This window comes from Adiantum capillus-veneris, chromosome 13 (genome assembly GCF_014529385.1).
Source record: "Adiantum capillus-veneris isolate H3 chromosome 13, ASM1452938v2, whole genome shotgun sequence".
NCBI classification, from domain to species: domain Eukaryota; kingdom Viridiplantae; phylum Streptophyta; class Polypodiopsida; order Polypodiales; family Pteridaceae; genus Adiantum; species Adiantum capillus-veneris.
In genome coordinates, this window is record NC_140943.1 from 81,799,528 (window position 1) to 81,818,204 (window position 18,677).

The following is an 18,677-nucleotide window of genomic DNA, read 5'->3' on the forward strand; positions in this document are numbered from 1 at the left end:
TGTGAGTTGTAATTCTTTCATGATATCTAAAAAATCCCATGTGACCCGGCCACTAGCCATTTAGAAAGCCCTAGGTATAAAAGTCAAACCTTAATGTAAAAGGAGGCTTATCTTTTGCAGGGAAAGTGCTCTACTATATCTATGCTCAAGCGATTTCTCATCTTGGATTTGTAATTGACATAACGAATGATTGGGTAATTTGTTTTCAATTCTGAAACTTGCATTGTGTTCCTCTTTCCATGATCTTTCATTCAAGTGTAGGCATTGTTAGTTCTTTTGTGGTTCGCAATCATGCGTTAATGAGCTTAATCTTGAGTATTGAGTGCTGAAATCACTATTTTTTGATGTTTTGACCATAGGAGTGTGTTCCTAAAACATAGGACGACCTTTCTAGATAGTTCTATTGCAGTTTTTAGGATCTTGATAATGATGGATCGTGACTTTATTACCTTGTTGGATTGCGACCAAATTTGGTAGGATAACCCCCCTTATACCTATTGAGTACCTATTAGACCTTCTCCTAGAGTTTCATTTCATTTTGAGTTCGTTCTAGTGTCGAAATGGCGTGATTACTTAGAGCAGTGAGAAAGAAACAAAAACCATTGAGTGATGATTTGCTTATTGAGTTTATGTGTTTCATTATTAGGTTCATTTCTTGAGGACATACAACCTCAAAGAGTCTCTGTGTCCCAATCAAGATATGTTATGTTAGTGCCAGATACCTATGTTACAGACATCCGTCAAGGCAACCTGCTAACATTGGCACCGTTGTCGAGAGATGATCCTTAGATGGTGAGTGGCCTAGTGCATATTTGGAGTGTTCTTTTTCAAAGATTTGTCTTTCCATTCCATTTACACTTTAGCAGTGAAGTAGCTAGACACGGGGATTAGTGAATGGTAGTGTCTAGAAGTTGGGGACTTGCTAGATCTATTCTCAAGAGGTAAAGAGAGTTGTGAGTGAGATACCCAAAAGCATTTCATACTTCCATTTTCTCATTACTTTCAGAGTGATGTTTCGTTTTCCTTTTTTACTTTTAATTTATATCATTTTGTTTGTTTTTCTTCCTAGTTTCATTTCAACACATAGCAGTAGGGTAGGTAGAAACCACTACCATCAAATTGGGCTAAAAAGATCAAGGCAAAAAGGGCTAAAAATCATATTTTTGTGAAAACGATCATAAACTGTGAAAAATTGAAGATTTGATGATCAGATCTCAAAAGCTGATTCAAACAAAAAAATAAGTGCAAAAAGGGGATAACCAAACCACAAAGAATAAATCTAGAAAGCTCCATGCAATTTGGTGTAGAAACATGGATCACGATCCATGTCCCCCAGTGGAAGTTTGAGCAAAAACTGATACCATTAGGTCCAATGTGGTTTCACATCAATGAATATACACTCTTGGTGAGAAATTGACACTGAAAACTCACTCAAATTAAGAAATTGGGCAAAAGACACAAAAAACTTAGAAATTGACCAAAATTTGAGGCTTTCAAACTTTTTGAGATCCAAATCCAAAAATAAGTGAAAATCTTACATTTATAGAGTGCAAGCATACAATTGACCAAATTTCATGTTTAGATGTGGTCAAACATGGATCGCAATCCCTGTACCTTTTGATCATCTAGAGCCAAGATTTGAGGGTAGATAGCTAACACCATCTGGAACAACTTTCCCAAAAGGCACAATAGCAAAAAATTGTAAAGAGTTGGTTAAAATAGCCAAACATCAGAAACTAGTCAAAAAGCGTAGTGTAGACATAAGAATTTACTTTTGATTGATAAAGAGTTTCCAAATCCAAAACTAAGTGGTGGAATAGACTATTGACACTACAAGTAATCAACAGGCCAAACTTGGGATCCAGATTTGATGGAACATGGATCGTGATCCATGTAGCTCATTGTGATTTTTGGTTGAGATTTGACCAGTAGGTAGCTGAAACCTAGACAAACATTTTTCCCAAAAAAACTATACCAACCTATGTCAAAGACCACTGTGAACAAAACTTCCAAAAGAGGGTTGCTACAAAATTTCAAAAAGGGGGTCAAAAAGGCCAAAAACACTTCAAGACCAAAAACCACCAAATAGACCCACGGATTGACTTTTACTTGACTTATGAAGTCCAAACCACACAAAAACCATATAGCTAGCATCAGGGGACAAGGCAAGTTGTGTGTCAAGTTCCATCACCATCTGCCACCACAAAGGTACATGGATGGCGATCCATGTTCCTTTGTCATAGAATGAGAACAAGATTGTATCATAGATAGAGCAGGTCATAAGGAGTCTAGTGGTCTTTTCAAAACCAAATTTAGACATCAACACCCTAGTTAAAATCCCAAGATTGCCAAGTACTCAGACAAAGTACAAAACCTGACCTAATTTTCAATCTAGAGGTCTAAAAAAGAATAAAATTGATACCTTAGCATCTACTAGTCATGCTCATCCTAATGGTACCAAGAAAAGGGGCCTCCAAAAATGGATCAGGATCCATGTATCTATGCTGACATCTTGACCTGAAATTTTCTAGATCAATAGTGCACACATAAGAAAACATATCCCTAAGTCTAGTTTTGGAAAAAAAAAAAGAGCAAAATTGGGTCAAAAGATATCAAAACACGTGACAGACTGAAACCCGCAAAGCAGACCAAGTGTTGAGAATTTGACCTAGCAAAAACAATCCAAGTTCAAAAAGATTCAAGATATAGCTTGTAGACTAGTGTCCAACAAGCTCCCCAAAGATCAAGTCCAAATGTGGTTGAACATGGATCTCGATCCCTGTAGGGCCCAACATCAAAACTTGGTGATTGGCACAGAGTCTACATATAACTTTGTCTAGCTACTATCAGAAATTGGAGTCAAAAATTGACAGAGGGACATAAATTGCGATCCATGTACCTCTTCATAGTGGGGATATCTAACTTAATGAGCCTAAAGACATACTTGAGTATACCTCAAATCTCAAGTTTGAGCTAAATATACTTCTAGAGACCAAGATACAAGCTAGAGTTCTTGTGTCCTGGTCCTATGACTGTTTTGAGTGTTGTTTTAAGTGAAATTCACCAAAATTACTCTAACTTTTGATACACAACTCCAAATTGAGTCAAGTATAGCTAGAAAGAAATATTTTGAGCAATATGACAAATTTTAAAGGTGAATTTTTCCATATTTTTTGATTCCAAACTTTTAGGGTATCCAAAGGAAATTTCCAAAGACCAAAGGATTACAAAGACCTGTCTTTTGAGAGACCCTACCAGGGATCCAAAGGGATAGGTTTCACTAAGCCAAGTTAAAATTGTCCAAGACTATCCTAAAAGGTTTTGAGTGAGCCTTAACGATGAAAACCATTGACCACCAGGGTTTTCTACTCCACTCAAGGACATGCAAACCGCAAGAAATGCTGCAATACCTTCGACAAATGGGATTGGGAGAATACCTAGAGGAGAGGCATTCGTTGATCAACAAACCAAATGTGAGATTCATCAAAACCAATGAAGCCATGAGAGTTCTAATGGATTACACTAATGAGTGCTTGTATAGCCTCACAAACGAGGATCTAACATATCTTCTACAAGTGTATAACCCTATGCTAGAGTGTTGACATTCCATAGGAACATTTCACATATACAGATTCCCAAGGAGTGCAAGTTTTGATGGTAAATAAGTACATACGAGAGTATAGAGTTGTTGATCCAGTTAACCTAGTGAAATATACATAGGAGGGTACTCCAATCTCTACTTACTTTCAACCAAAAACAATTCTAGAGCACATATCAGAGAGGATTCCACCAGGATTTTCTCCAAGATGAGAAGAGAGAGTGAGAGACATCTTTGCAAGAGACCAAGAACTAGTTAGGTTGGTTAATAAACCACAACAAATGAGACTATCTCAAGTGGACACATGCATCAAGACAAAGTACAGTGGGTTAGGGGATCCACATGCTCATATCTCACTCTTCAAACAAGTTTTGAGAGCTAAACAAATTGAAGATTTCCATAGTATGTATGAGGGATTTGGGGTGACATTGGAAGTAATGGTCTTGACATGGTTCCAACCACTAAACAAAGATTGTTTTCCAAATATAACACAACTCTTGCACGAATTCACGGAGGAGTTCTCTAAAAGGGGGATCAAGCACAACATGGTGTCACAAATCCATGCTTTTAAAAAAAAAGAATTAGAAAGTGAAGGAATCTTTGCTTCTCTTCAAATAGTACATAGAGAGATGTCTTGTGAAATATCTACCAGTTCTCTTCATAGAGGGCTTAAGGAACGAGACTCTAAAAAAGGACCTACATTTGAAAGCATACACGAGATTTGAGAAAGTCACTAGAGAAGCTATCTAATTGACAATTACAAGGCCTATGGAGAGGCGATTGAAACTATAGGTAACGTGACTAGTAGTGCCTCTTCTCCAAAGACTGAATCCACAACAAAACAAGATGTTCAAACTCCTACAGTGCCAAGCATTGATCAAGTGGTCGAGAAGGTGATTAGAAGAATAAACCAAGGCTACAAATAGAACCTGAATGCAACCCATGAGAAGGTGTGATACTTGTGGAGGGATCATCCTACCCCATGGTGAAATGCTCAGCTGAAGCCGCAACGTGCGCTAGGACAATTGTCTTTTTTGAATGATGGTAGAGTAGTAGTCAACTACTCTCAACTAGCTTATGTGCCACAATCCATGAAAAATCAATATTCTATGGACAAGAATATGCTCATGTTCATAGCCAATCAAGAGTATGGATCAAAGACCATTCTTACCAAGCAAGAACAACCAACGGTTGGATCACCAACTATGCAACCATGCTACAAGTGTGGAGGCAATCATTGGCCCAGAAATTGTCCCCATCAAGCAAAAAATGTAGAAATATTTGGATACTATCCAGAATGTGTTGTTACACACTTGATTCTTGATTGTCCAAAACACCCAACAACAAGGGGAAAGCAAGAATGAATGCTGTAGGAGTGATACCTTCTTCAAGCGGATTTGAGATAGAACCAACGGTTCCTATACATGCGGTGACTTGAGATCAGGCTCAAGAAGCTATGAAAAACAAACTGACCAAGGAACCCATATTACCTATTCAAATAGAAACCGAGAACATATCAGTGAGGACTCAAAGAAAATCTTGAAAAGTTGAATGAAACATAATATAAGAAAAAGGACTGAAAGAGAAAACCATGTAAGAAAGTTGAGCTGCAACAAACCAAAGAGCAACTGAATAAGAAAAGGAAAACAAGGAAGAAACAAAAAAAGAGAAACCATTCAAAAGTTCATTGGAAGGTTCAATCTTGATAGATAATTTAATGAGAAATCCGATGCCATTTTTTTTTCCCAAAAAAAAGATCCTTCTATTAGTTAATGAAAAATGCCCATAGGGCTACATCCACCTCTGCAGGAGAGGGCTACAACAAGCATGATGGGGAGACTCTCCCAATGAAAAAATAGCATATATACAATGAGGTTAAATCAAGAGATGGGAGGAGGGAAAAGCCACACAGGTGGATAGTAGTGCCATCTGAGTACCCCCTGGACAATGGTGTAGAAAGGCCCAGGGTGCCAGAGTCGAAGGAAAGCCTCACGGCACTCCCGCATGCGGTCGGAGCTGCCCTGTAGTCCCTCGAGCTGTCCTTTGAGAGTATGGATCAGCTCTAGACAAAAGTCATGAACAGTCTCTGCTGGTGGCACAGGGCGAGCCTCAAAGATGCGGAAACAGCGGGCCCGCTAGTTGAACCAGAGAGCTAGGCCGCTGATGAGCTCCCAACACTCCTCTCTCTCACTGCACCACTCCTGTGGAGTAAGATCTGTATAGCAAGTTGGAGTGTAGGTCGCCCCGCCTGCATCACTATCATCCTGCTGGTGGAAGATAGCTCAAACTGAAGTGCCGGGCCCGTGAGGGTGGACCAAGCCGCTGCCCCCCAAGTGTACTGTCGAGCCGTGGAGAGGGCAGGCATCAACCGAAGAACTCATAGACACACCTGCTGGGCCGAAGGACAGTCCCAAAGACAGTGACGCTGACTCTCCACCAACTGGTCACAGGCTGCACATGCGACCGAGAGACCACTATGCACAAGCCAACTCCCTACTGCTGTGGCTCTGTGTGCAACCAGCCCACTGGAACAAAGTGACGCGCCTCGGCTGCCTGGAGTCCCACAGCCTTTGCCAAAAAGCTGCCAAGAACTCGACTGTGAGGCCCTCCTCTTGCCAATGACGTTCTGCAGCGGGGTGGGCCTCTCTCTATGCTGCAAGTATATGACGTCCAAGCCGAACAGTGTACTGAAAAAAGGGGACTCCTGGGAGGTCTGTAGAAGAGAAGGGGTCCCTCCATAGCCACTCACCAGGATCCCACTGTAATCGTGCCAATGGACAGCACTCCCAAGCCCATAGCCTCCAGTGCTCTGTCTCAAGAGCTGTTGGGTCAGGGTCTATGACGCAAGTCCTCCCACACATGCCCACAACTCAGATCCTCTGGAAACAGCACTCTGCTACCTGCAGGGCCTCTACTGCAACTCGCTGTAATCGTCCCCCACCCTGAAGCTCGAAGAACAGGGCTGTGACAGTCTGTGAGCAAGCCCTGATTGAAATGAGAACCTCCAGTCGTGTGAAGGCTCCCATCCACCGGGGTGCTACTGGCTCGAGAGGTGTGAGCCACCCAGCTAGAACTGACTCTGAGATGTCCTGACACATGCTCTGCACCCCTCTCATGCCCTGTAGCTGGACAGCCTGCACCTCCTCTGAAAAACCTATGAACTCTAGCCAGTCACCTAGAGAGCGCGCTGGACCTGCTGCCATGGGACCCCAAGAAACATGAGGCCGACTCCCAACCAAGTGGCCTCTCTGAGTGCTAACCATGGGGTTCCAGACGAGGGGATGTCATATAGGCGCTCCTCTGTGCACGTTGGCCGTCTCTGCTCTAGGCCACGCCGTAAGAGCTCCCAAGATCGAAGCAAACTCACAGCGAATCAGTCCTCCAGTCTCCTGCTCAAACCAACTCGGCGCAACTCTGTAAAGATCCATCTGGTCGAAGGTTGCCAAGGGCCTCCTGACTGAGGCACTCTGGCATGAAGCCTCTGCAGCAAGAACTCCTTCCAGGGCTCCTCGCCTGGAAGAAGTCCTCTGACGACGAACTTCCCAAGAAGGGATCTGCTCTGCTGTGCTGGATCAATGATCCCAAGCCCTCCCTGAGAACAGGGAAGTGTGATGACCAACCAAGCCACCTTGGCTTGGGCAATCTGAGTGTCACGACCTGACCAAAGGAAGTTCCTGATCAGCCTCTCTACCTGGCTGATACTAGAACTCGAGAAGATCCAACAAGAAGTGATGTACCACATAGTCGCCAACAACACCTGGTTGGCAACTACTACTCTACCAGCCAACGAAAGTCGTGCTGAGCTCCAATGTAACAGCTTTCTCCTGATGGACAGGAGAAGAGGAGCAATCTGCTGCTCGGGGAACAAGTCCAAACCAACCTGACAACCGAAGTACCGAACTGCAGTCCCTGGAGGAATCCACATGAAACCCTCTCCTGGCATCCAATCTGGCATAGGAGCACTGCCAATCGAGAAAGCCACTGTCTTTCTCCAGTTGATCAGTGCGCTCGATGCACAGCAGAAGGTCTCCAAAGACTACTCACATCGGCAAACTCAGCGTCCAGAAGCTCATCTCCCCTTATAGGGAGTGCTAAGCCCCTCAGACCAACCTGCTGTGACACCAAAAATCTGCTCATCGCCTCCGCATAGAACAGAAAGAGAAAGGGGGCATGAGGACAACCGTGTCTGACCAATCGTGTGAGCATCAAGCTCTCACCTCTACCTCCTGCCAAAAGCCCTTGACTGTGAGCCTGTCTGTACAAAGCTGACACCCCTCTGATCCAAGCATCTGAGAAGCCCATCCTGCGTAGCGTGCCCTCTAGAAAGTCCCAGTCAACTTTGTCGTATGCCTTCTCAAAATCGATAAGAAGAATCACAAGGTCCTCCCCACAGAGTCGTGTCAGGGAAAAAGCCTCCCAGAAAGTAAAGATGTTGTCAAGGATACTGCGTTCCTTGACAAAACCTGTCTGAGTCCCATGTATAAGGCTCTCCAAAAGTGAATGACTCCTCAAAATCAGAGCCTTGGCAAGAATTTTGTAGGCTGAGTTGAGGATGGTGATGGGGCGCCACTGTTGAATCTCATCCAAGGAGCCACCCTCCTTTGGAATGAGGTAAATCAGGCCCTCACTCATGCTATCCGACATCACTCCTGTGTGCACAATGTACTGAAAGGCACTACAAAGATCTGGGCCAAGCAGGTCCCAGTACTCCAGGAAGAAGCTGGGAGTCAGCCCATCCTCACCTGGACAGCTACCACGAGGGAGGGCCCTAAGAGCCGTGTGCAGCTCCTCAAGCTGAAGAGGTATCTCTAGCCTCTGGCGCATCTCCTCAGTCACAAGACAAGGCATATGTGCCCAAACCTTCTCCCTGCATGCATCCTGTCTCTCTAACTGGGGCTCAGCCGCCAGTAACTCACAGTAAAATTCAGTAGCAACTGCACACATATCCTTGGGCTCACAAACAACTGACCCATCAGGTCTCCTCAACTGATTGACCTTGGCGTGCGAGTGCCGAGGTCCCACTGTCTCAAAAAAAGCACCTGTCACTCTGTCACCCACCTGAGTCCACTGAGATGCTTGTCGGTGAAAGGCAAACTCATGGCGCCTCTCCTCTGTGCAAGAAAGCTCCTGTCAAGGCTGCTGTAACTGCTCCTCCAACCATGGACTGTCTGGATGATGCTCCTGCATCCTCTGTAGTGAAGCAATGCCTCGTCTGAGACGATGCTCCTCCTCTGTCGCTGCAGCCCGTCGAGCCAGAGACTCTTGGAGAAAAAAGTGACTAAGCTGAGCTAAGCCTAAGGCCAATCTGTCTGCAGGTAGAGCCTGGCTGTCCACGCCCTCTGTCTAGAGAGCCTCTACCCTCTCTCTGAGTGCTGAGTCCAACAAGACCCGCTCTGGGATGTGAAGTATCGTGCTCCCACTCCTCTGCCTGTCTGCCACTGTGAGGATCATTGGTGCATGGTCCGAGAAGGATGTCCCTGCCAGGATGCCCACTGATCCCCCCAAGTCACTGAAGTTGTCACTAGTGTAGAAGCGATCTATCCGCGATAGATTCACTCCTCCCACTCTGCGGTCCAATCTAGAGAAGGGAAGACTCTCTGGAGGCCTCACAAAGCCAGAATCCTGCCATGTATCTGAGACCCTCAAAGTCATACAAAACCTCTCCCAAGCTGCTAACTCGACTCCATGCACAGTAGCATGGCTGCCTCCGATCCTGTCAGAAGGGTCCTCCAACATGTTGAAGTCCCCTCCTACACACCAATGGTCAACCTGTGGCAAAGACTCAACAATCTGTGACCAAAACTCTGCACGAGCACTCGCCACATTGGGTGCATAGATGTTCAGGAAGCCCACAAGGCCACCCTGAACCTGCATAGTAATCCATTGAGCCCTGCCCGGCACAATAATCCCTCTGCCCACAATGGCCTACTGCAATGAGTCCACAATAGTCATACATACCCCACCCTGGATGCCTCCAGGTCCAAAAGCAGCTGACCAAAAGGTATCATAACGTCCATGTAAAATCTGACCACATCGCCGAATGCGGCTCTCAGACAAATGGTGCTCCTGAAGCATAAGGAGATCAATCTCTCCTCCCACAAGGCAACGCTGAAGCTCCTGACGCAATCGGCCCCGCTGTCGCTAAAACTGGGGCCCACCTAGTCCCTGCACATTCCACGAGACGATCCTCATGGGGAGCGAGAGAGAATAGATGCTGCCGCATCAGCAAGACGGGCTATCTTCGAGACTGGCTTGGATGGGGAGTAATCCGCATCCGAGCGTCCTCTAGATAGGCGAGACTGCAGCGAGTGCTTGGCCCAAGCCTAAGCAGAGTGAGCCGTGCGTAAAGCAACCTCCTCTGTCTAGGAGTCCTCATGAATGTATACATAACAAGGAAAAAACTGTGTATCAGAAAAAAAGTACACCACAATGTGCCTACATCCTGCTGAGTCTGGGGGTGTTACCGTAAACTTGGCCAGTGGCCACAAAGTCTGCAGCAAATCTGTAACTCCAAGTTCTCCCATGTGGTGAGAGAACTCGAGAACCTCTGTATGCAACCACCCCACCACTTAGTCGAGGGACCACTCTGTCTCGGTCCTACCATAGAGGGGGAAGGAGAAACCAACTGCTGAGTCCAAGGCCTCTGTCGCCCTAGCAGCGAGGAACAAAGCGTGGACCCTGAAGCAGGCTGCCTCGTGGTCTGCTGCGGAATCGCCGAGAAAGCGAGTGAACCCATAATCGAAGAAATCCCAGCAGCGTCGGAGGTCAATGCTCTTTAGACCATGAGGGATAGCTGCAAGGGAAGATGTCTGAATCTGCAAAGGGGGCCGCAAGAAGGGCTGACCCTCTCTTGCTAGGCGACTCGTGGCAAAGGCGCTGCCAAGAGATCTCCTAGCTGCCGGACAGGGACCAATCTCCTTAGTAGACTGTGGTACTGAAGCAGGAGGAGGGGGAGAAGGAGCTTGGGGGGGGGGGGGGGGGGGGGGGTGGAGGAGAAGAGAAGCGGGGTGGGGCGACAAAGACAGGGGGGCGAGGTGGGGAGTGGGCGGGAGCGGAGGGCGGGGGAGGGGATGAGAAAGAGGAGGGGAAATCTGACGGTGGGGCGGCTGGGGAGGGTGAAGTGGAGGTGGAGGCTGGCATAGGGGGCTCCTCCTGCTCAAGAGGACCAAAGCGGTTCCCCATGGGAACCCACTGCTGCTGAGTAGGCACCTGAGGGCCACTCTAAGTGCCAGGCTGTCGTTGTGGCCCCTGGCGTTGACGGCCACGGGCCTGCCACCACCCCTCCTCCGCTGGAGCCCCAAGCTCGGAGGGTGGCTCTGAATCTGTGCGCTGTGCCGCTAGCTGTGGCTACGGCCCAGCCTTGGCAGGCTGGGGCTGAGGCTGAGGTGCAGGTCATGGCCTCCTCCGTGGACAGGTTTTCGCTGTGGCCCATTTGTCTACAAATGAAGCACACTCCACACTCTGTCTAAACCAACCCCCACTCACCCGAGGCAGAAGGATGACCTTTGGGAGCGTATGGGTATCTTTGACCAAAACTCAAACTGAAGGGATGCCAGCCGCCTTGGCAGCTACTGATACTGCCGTACGAGGTGTCTCCAGGACAGTCCCGATGGCGGAGCCAATCCTGGAGAGAAGTGGAAGGTACTCCCTCCGTAAACCCGGAAAGCAGATTGAGATGGGGATGTCTGCCTCCTCTACTAGGACATCCGAAGTCGGGTCAAAACCATTTCTCCACTGTCGAAAGTGGGCGCGTGATGCTCGGATGGTCAGTGGACTCATAGCTATGACCTTGGAGGCCATCTCGGAAGTCTCGAACTCAATCTGGTAATACCCCCGTCCGAGAATCTGGACATCCAAGATCTTGCCCACCTCTGCGAGAAGGCGGGGGCCTGGAGAAGGTCTCGCAGCTGTCCTCTGCTAGGACGGGTGCTGAGAACCTTGCAGATGACAGAAGTCTCCTGCACGCGTTCTACCTCTGCGGCAAGGCTCGCTTGCTCTGTCGGCAAGAGAGCAAGTGGAATGGTGGGCTCAGCAGGGTCGGGCGAGGGGGATTCAGGCGAGTCCCTCTGTGGCGGAGCTGGAGCCTCCATCTGTGTCTACTGCTGAGTCGAAGAAGCGGGTGGTGAAGAAAGTCTGCAACCGAGTACGCCGAGCACTTGTCCGAAGAAGAAGTGTGGCAGATCCAGGTGCAGAAGACCTTCGGGAGCGATGAGGACGGCGGGGGGGGGACGGATAAAGCGGCGAGCGAGAGTTCAAAAGGCTGCGGGGGGTCGGGGGGGGAGAAACGGCCAGGGAATGGGGGGCAGCGGACGCGGGCTTGGGGGCATTGGGGGAAGCTAGGGGGGAGGGCGGCGGGCAGGAGAGGGCAAGGGTGGCGGGCTGGGATGGGTGAGGGAGGCAGCGCAAGGGCGAGGGGGGCAGCGAGAGGTAAAGGGAGGCAGCGCGAGGGCGAGAGAGAGGGGGGGGGGGGGTGAGGGGAAATGATGGCGCAACAGGGGGGGGGAGCGTGTAGCAGCAGCGAGCGTTGTCTCTTGGGAAAAAAATAAAAAAATCCAATGCCATGTTACAAGCTTACAAGGCCAGACTGAACTCCAGTTATACATTAGAACAAAGATTGTTGACTTATGAAATGCAATGAGAATGGCTATGACATAACTCCCTACCGTCACAATAAAAATATTGAAGGAAGCTAATGAAAATTTTGAGTGTGAAAGAAAAAAAGGTGAGACAAACAGGTGTGTCATGAATCACAATGCAAAAACACAAATTATGAAGATAGAAGAGCAACCACCAGAATATGCCATCGCTGACATGCCTGAAGAATTGACAAAAGTTTTTTCAAAGAATTCGACTCCAAAAAGTGCACAACTAAAAGTAGATGAAGAACCACGCTCCACAACAGATGCTCAATAAACCTCAATTTCATGAGAATAACATGAGGAAGGAAAAAAACCGATTGTATCCTACAATGATCAAATCCAACATATGTGGAGAAATCAAAATCACATGTTTAGTTGTGATAGATCAATATGTGACAAAGAATGTAATGACTTATGACACATGGATAATGATGGGAAAGCCACCAATCAAAGATCTAGAGGACACAATGTACAAAAGTTCTAAAGTGGTAATTCCTAGCTTTAGAGTGACAGAAACCGTACTCAAGTTGAGTACTAGGGAGTTTAAGGACACCTTCTACATAATTGACTCCCATCATATCAAAGAGATTCTAGTCTTAACAGAGAGCTGGATGAACAACCATAGTAGAGAAAGATAAATCTAAAGAAAACATTGAAGCATATCAACCTTGCAAGACAACTTTACCTTCAACAAGCCTCCATCAAACTTCCTACACAACCTCTATATCAATAACCATACCATTGATGCAATGGAAACCCAAGCAAAAAGTCTATCAACCTAAGCTTCCATCACATCAAAGCCTCCGGAAGAAGCCAAAGAGATCCAACCAAGTGTTAATATCCAAAGTGTACATCAAAGTCAACGACTGAGTTTGGATACATAAAGCACAAGTTCAACTTCAACAACAAAAGGTGATAAGGTGGGTAGAATCAAATGAGTTAATCACTGCTCAAGAATTCTTTCCAGGAAATTGAACGCTGCCTTCCAAGTCTTTCTATCCTCCTCCAACTAATCAAATGCCCCCCTTAACTAGCATAAAAGTGCACTAGTTTGCCACTTACTTGCTACTCCCAAGTCTATTTTAACAGATTTATAAATAAACGTTCGTAACTTACTAAATCTCCTAAACTGCGTAGTCCAATTAGCCAAAACTCAACCTAACGTTTTTAAAATCCTATATATGGTTCTAATCTAACCACGGCTCCCATTTTTAAATCATGATTTTGTTTTGATACTTAGTTTTAAAATCAAAATGTGGTAATTGCATGATTAAACATAGCTCAAAACTCAGATTTTTTTTTGTATACAATAGATTGCTAATACGTTTTACAACATTCCACAACAAAATAAACAATTTTGATCATTTCCTCACTTAGAGACACGATAAATTGAACTGAAATTGTAAAAATCTTTCATTAAATCATTTCTAATTCCCCTTTCTCAAATGAATCTAGTAATGATGCACCAATATGCAAGAATTCCATTTTTAGTCATGCAAACATTTCTTTCATTTCAATGCAAATTTCTATGGAACTTATTGTCTTTCTTGCTTTCTTTTTAATTTTATTATTTTAATTTTATGCTGGAAACACAAGCTCAAATTTATTTTGAGATTTCCTTTAAAATGCAGATATTCATATTTTGATGCTTTTAGTTTCAAAACATTGAAAGATCAAACATAATCTTTACTTGGCTAACCGTTAACCGCGCTCTTGATTATGCTCCTCCGATGCCGACAATGAAGCTTGTGCAGTCACAACTTCTTACATTCTCCCTTCATTTCCAACTTGATACGCGGAATTGATATCTCTCTCTCTTCCTCTCTCTCTCTCTCACACACACACACGGAATGAGGCAAGCACACACTCATAGAAGGTTCTTTCTCTCTTTCTCTCTCTCTCTCTCTCTCTCTCTCTCTCTCTCTCTCTCTCTCTCTCCCCTTTACTCTCTTGTTCACACTCTCTGTGCTACAGTAGGAAGGCTTTCTCCCTATCTAATTCTCTTTCTCACACACAATAGAATTATAGCAATCAAACAGTACTCAATTTGAACTCTCTCTCTCCTCCTCTACACATACATGCATAGTTTATGCAATTATGTCTTTTCTCTTTTCTCTCTCTCTCTCTCTCTCTCTTTCTCTCTCTACAGGGTAGTGCCACTCTATCTCTCTCCTCTGGCCATGCTAACTGAGACTCTCTCTCTATTTATATTGTGCTATAGTACAACAAATGAAATATCTTTCTCTCCTTCTCTAATTTCCACACACAATCATAATGTGAGGCACACACAATCAAGAATCCTGCAATCAACTTCTTTCTCTCTCCTATTCTCACCCTCACACTAGCACTACAGAGAATACCCATTCTCTCTCTGTCTCGATGAATACACATATACACAGAGAGTTGCAATCTCTCTCCCTCTCTCTCTCTCTCTCTCTCTCTCTCTCTCTCTCTCTCTCTCTCTCTCTCTCTCTCTCTCTCTCTCTCTCTCACTTTCTGGCAACTCCCTTTGGTTCTCAGTGGCGCTACATCCATAGTCTTCTCTCTCCCTCCCTAGCTCTCCATGTCGAACATACTCTCTCTCTCTCTCTCTCTCTCTCTCTCTCTCTCTCTCTCTCTCTCTCTCTCTCTCTCTCTCTCTCTCTCTCTCTCTCCTTCTTTTGCGACCCCACACACTATGGTGCTGCATAAAGGAAGCCTCTCTCTCTAACTTGCTATGCAGGGTATTCATTCTCTCTCTACACACGCACATGAAATGCTCTCTCTCTTCCTATACTACCCCTACACACACACACACACACGCAAACTCTTTCTCTCGGTAGCGCTCCCCAACTACCTGCACATCCTTTTTCTCCTTTCGTGGCCTAGTTTCACCTGACAACGAGTCCCTCAACGTTTTAAATCTACAACTATTTACAATTTACAATATATAGAAAAACTAATTTGAAAATACTTTGGTTACGATCCCACATAGCACATAAGTAATTTCGCACCTCTTGGGGACAACTCCAATAACAAGTTCAAAGACATAAGCTAGTTAATTTTGAGTTTTGAACTCAAAGCCTTCTGCTCTTTCTTCTCCCTATTTATTTGAGTTTTGAACTCAAAGTCTTCTGCTCCTTCTTCTCCCTATTTAACATCATAAAGACAAGCCCAAAAGACCTCAAAGATCTAGGACGGTGAGAGTTGACTCTCTTTTCCCTTTATGCTATAGATAGCAGATCTCTCTCTCTCTCTCTCTCTCTCTCTCTCTCTCTCTATATATATATATATATATATATATATATATATATATATATATATATATATATATAGACTCAACAGAGGGTGGCCCTCTCTCATTCTCTTACTATTACTAATTCGCCTTGCTCCTCCTTCATATCTATATGAAAATTGGTATTACTATGCCTAACAGTCTCGACACCCCCATAAACTCTTAAAAATCTATCCGTCAGAGTCTCAGTTTAATCCTTCCTGCTAAAATGCACACTTACTGCTCTCTGTATCAAGTAAGCTCTATAGATCTTCCCTAGTCAAAGACGGCCAAACTAGGTTGTAAACTTATGAACTTCCCTTGAAAGAACTAGCCTAGCATTTAGATTTTAATGTAAATATCAACAAGTCTTTCAAATTCTATCTAATCATTTGTATGCAACATCATCAAATCATGTTAAACATGCATACATATGCAATGATTTAATATGCAAATGCTTCTAACATGCCCATGCATATCCCAAATTAACTCGTGCTTGATACAAAATATTACAAATATCTTGGGGTCTATAGAAACACTAAACTAGAGCCCCCGTCTCTTGCATCAAAGTTGTTGTTACAATTTTCTATGCCACACACATTTGCACATTTTGTACGTCTACATGTCTATCAACACTGAGAGCTCGTTTAACCACTTCTTTGGTTTTATTGGTGAGCCCTTTGTACGTATCATCTCTCATGTCATTTTGGTGAGTTCCTTGATGTACCATCAATCTGCTCATAACACCATATTAGAGAGTTTGAGACTTGAGACAATTTGAAAATCACCAATGTTGAAAAATTTGGCCATATGGACAAATCTCAAACTATTTTTTAAGACCGAATCCTTCCACAAAGTAGTACTTGAAAGCTCTTTCGAGCCATTCTCTCAACACTTTAGCTAAGATTTTGCCATGTGTTCAAATATTAAGCTCATTTTAAAAGTCGAAATCGAAAAATTCCAAAATTCACTAATATGACGTTTCATGCTTTCCTTGGCATGATATAATATACGAAGAAATCATATGTATGCAAACAAATGGATGCTTGTCTGCAATAGTGGCAACAAGTAAGCTTGTCTCCAAGTCTATCACAAAACTTGTCCGTACAAGGTAATTTTAGCATACTGCCATTGAAATGCGTTGTGTTTGGCTTCCCAAACTTAACCAATTTGGGACAAATTTCATTGAGACACTTTAGGACACCTACACACTAACTTATGCGACACACTCTAGGAAATGTGATGTTCAAAGTTTGCGGAACTTTGGTCTAGTGGTGTGGATCATACTTATGTTCCATAGCATCCATTGGATAAACCTTTCCTAAAAAAGGTGCTCAAACACCATGTTACCATTGTACACCTTTGGTATTTAGTACACTTACTTGGTTTCCACCATCTTTGAAAGAAGTTTTGTCAATGTTTTGGGATTTATCATTGCATTTAAAAATGACAAAATACTATTTGTTCTTCTCACTTTGGAAGAGTTTTGCTTGGACTAGTAAGGTTTATATAGGGAACATCCACCAAAGGAGCAGTCACATCACTTGAATTTGAGACTATGTCATCTTCAACGAGCACCAAAAATTTTATAGAGAGAGATTCTTCCACAACACAAAAATCCTCTTCTAAGTGATTGCTTGTTTTCTCTAGGGCACTATCAACTTCTGACTCCCAACCATGGCAATGACATTTAGAGCACTAAATGTTTGTGGTGCAATATTCTCTTGTAGATATCTAATCCCAAAAATAATATTCCCATTGGTAAAGGGAAAATCTCTTTCGAAAGAAGGGAAGGCTATAGTGCACGACATGATAGTAGAGTTGAAAAAATAAGCACTAGATTGAAAAAATGAGAGTGAAAGTGTTTAATTGCGTTTAAAGTAATTAAGGGCATTCTATATTATTTCTAGTAGTTATTAGTATAATTTAATATTTTTTGAATTCTAAATTAAATTAATTTTGTAAAAATTGCATTCTCTCTCCTCCTCGAAACAGCCACCTCCTACCTCCTCTCTCTCTCTCTCTCTCTCTCTTCCCACCCCCTTCCCATGTCCAAAGCCATAAGATTCCTCCCTATTTTTTTCCTCACATGCCGAATTCTCACTCTTTTTTTTGTGGCATCCCTATTACACGTAAAATGCCCATTCTACTAAGAAAACAGTTTAATGGAGTGGACCGCCAAGAAGAAATGATGTTGCACAACACTCAAGAGGAAATTCCTCTACACACCACTCAAGAGAGTGTTCCTCTCTTGCGATGACATCCACGATTTGGAGAGTCCGTGTTGACGGCTACACATGTATCTCTGTTGAAGGGTGCAATCACTTCGACATCCATAGAAGAGGAAAACACGGGTAATGACCCTCATATTGATCTCTTTGGATATGTGGTTGATAGACACATTTCCTTAGGCTGGGTAGATACACATGTTGTGCTATACAATCACCTATTTTCATACTTCCCTCTTTGTCATCTTTTGGCCAATTCCGCCATTAGAATGAATGATGATTGTGTGACAGAACTAATGATCTCTATAGCCGAAAGAGGTTACCAGTCTGCGATGGCTCTTTTCATTGTGTCCGCAGGTTTTTCAGGACTAGATCCTATACCATTTGCTAGGCGTGGCACTTATGGGAGGGATTTAGTGATGCTGGCTACGTTTGATGACCAAATTAGAGACATTCCCGAGCTCTTTCACATGGAGGAGAAAATGTTCATTGTATGGGACGGCAATCATCATCTCCATGCATGGGAAAATTGGGCATTGCAGGAGCGGTTGGATGAATTCTCTACACTGAAGGCTGAGTGCACGATTGTGAAGGTTGACCTAGAGGAGATGATTTTTTTTTGTTAGTGCTTGACATGATTAATAAGTAAGTTTCTTCACAATTCTATTGGTGCACTTGAGTTATTAATTGTTAGTAAAATTTTACATTTAAAAATAGGGCGATACGAGTCTATGTACGCCTGACATCACTGCCCATGCCATCTTTATGATAGAAAAATTAACGCTTGCTGACCTACCGTCCTTCTTGGACAAATTCAATGAAAATGATAGGGCAAAAGCTGAGAGGGAACTTCGTGGTATGGCAATAAACTAATCAAAATGGCTTAGACTACCTATGTCTTTGCTAGCACAAATATTGTGGAAGGTATTTCTAAATTTATATTACACATGCATTAAGTA

The 18,677-nt window shown here is 44.1% G+C and overlaps 1 pseudogene; it reads left to right on the top strand.

Moving 5' to 3' along the window:
- The first annotated feature begins 18,050 nt into the window (after positions 1–18,050).
- The window catches only part of LOC147444337 (uncharacterized), a 90,793-nt pseudogene continuing 90,166 nt past the window's right edge, over positions 18,051–18,677 (top strand).